At 80.0% G+C, this 1,216-nt stretch overlaps 1 non-coding gene across 1 annotated transcript; it reads left to right on the forward strand.

Moving 5' to 3' along the window:
- The first annotated feature begins 205 nt into the window (after positions 1 to 205).
- LOC138922680 (5.8S ribosomal RNA) lies at positions 206 to 358 on the forward strand. The gene has a single exon (XR_011435802.1). It is a non-coding gene; the product is annotated as a 5.8S ribosomal RNA (ribosomal RNA).
- Positions 359 to 1,216: the final 858 nt, after the last annotated feature.

Consider the following 1,216-nt stretch of genomic DNA (forward strand, 5'->3'; position numbering starts at 1 on the left):
GGGAGCCCCCGGGCGCCTGTGGGGTGTCCGAGCACGGCCCCGCGGGGCCCGTGCCGGACGCCCCGTCGTCCAACCTTCCGACCTCACGGAGTCTGGTCTCGTTGTGTCTTCCTGGCCGGCCGGAGGCACCCTCCGGGGATGTGCCGTGCCAGGGGCGGGCTCTCCCCCCCGCCCTGCGGGGGGACCCCGCCGTTCAAACTCGTACGACTCTTAGCGGTGGATCACTCGGCTCGTGCGTCGATGAAGAACGCAGCTAGCTGCGAGAATTAATGTGAATTGCAGGACACATTGATCATCGACACTTCGAACGCACTTGCGGCCCCGGGTTCCTCCCGGGGCTACGCCTGTCTGAGCGTCGCTTGACGATCAATCGCCCCCGGGGTGGGTGTCGCCTGCCCCGGGGTGCGCGGCTGGGGGTCTCTCGCAGGGCCCGCCCCGGGCCCTCCGTCCCCCTAAGTGCAGACGCGGGTGCCCCTCCTCCGCCCCGCGCGCCCGCCCCTCCTCCCACGCGCCCGGCGCCCGGTCGTCGGAGGCGCGTGGGGGTCGGTGGCGGCGGCGCCGCGGGGTCCCGGGGGTGGGGGCCGCGCCCGCGAGTCGAGGGAGAGGCAGACGCGAGAGCTCGCGCCGAGGTGCCCGTGGCCGCCACGGTGCCTTCGGGGGCTCCCTCGCGCCGCACGCGGCCTCGGGGTGGCCGGGGCGGGGACGAGACGGGTCCCGCGGCGCGCGGTCGGGGCCGCCGTGTTCGGGGGGCCGCGTCCGGGCCGCCTGTCCGGTCGCCGCTCGCCCCCGTCGGCGGTCCGTCCCGGTGCGTCCGGCCGGCCCCTCGCCGGTCCCCGGCGCGCCCGGGTCCCGGACCGTGACCCCTCCCCGGCCTCGCCCCGTCGGGGTGGCTCGCGCCGAGGCCGAGTCGCGTGCGCGGGGCCGCGCCCCGGGGACGCGTGCCCCGGCGGTGACCCGCGGGACGCCGCGGCGTCGTCCGCCGCCGCGCGCCCTCCCCCGGGTCGCGGCCGCGCCGCGCTGCGTGCCCCGAGCCCCGGGCGGGCGGGCGGGCGCCGCGGTCCGCCGCCCGACGGGCCGTGGCGGCTCGCGGCGGAGGGGCGGGTGTCGGGAGGCGGTGGGACGCGCGCGGGAGGTCGGCGGTCGGGGGCGACCGCCGGCCCCGCCGCGCCCGCCGCCGCCCCTCCGCGCTCTCCTCCCCCGCGTCGCCGCGACGCGT

This window comes from Equus caballus, unplaced genomic scaffold (genome assembly GCF_041296265.1).
Source record: "Equus caballus isolate H_3958 breed thoroughbred unplaced genomic scaffold, TB-T2T unassigned-0002207, whole genome shotgun sequence".
Lineage (NCBI taxonomy): Eukaryota > Metazoa > Chordata > Mammalia > Perissodactyla > Equidae > Equus > Equus caballus.